The sequence below is a fragment of the Atta colombica genome, unplaced genomic scaffold (genome assembly GCF_001594045.1).
Source record: "Atta colombica isolate Treedump-2 unplaced genomic scaffold, Acol1.0 scaffold106, whole genome shotgun sequence".
Classification (NCBI taxonomy): domain Eukaryota; kingdom Metazoa; phylum Arthropoda; class Insecta; order Hymenoptera; family Formicidae; genus Atta; species Atta colombica.
In genome coordinates this window covers 496,570-496,931 of record NW_017259191.1, presented here as the reverse complement: position 1 = coordinate 496,931, position 362 = coordinate 496,570, and positions in this window count along the sequence as shown.

Genomic DNA, 362 nt, shown 5'->3' with positions numbered 1-362 from the left:
TAAATGCATTTATCTCTAAATTACGTATGGGATTCGATTGTTCAGCATTTGTTCGAGTTAGTTTATAAATCATCCTTTATTGTTCACTTTGTATAGAAAAATTATAAACAAATAAAGAGAAAATTTTGTCAAGAGCAAAAATGCGTTTATTTTTAAAATACATTAAATTGATTATTCATAATATATCATTCACACTTTGACAATGCGCAACTTGGAAACTTGTACTCAACTATAATATTTATTTCACAACGATATTGCTTAACTTCCTGAATCATTATTATTATTATTATAAATTGCACAATTTTAATATTTAAAGAAAGGACATAAATAAATTTATTAATTTAAGTAAAGATAGTAGTAAA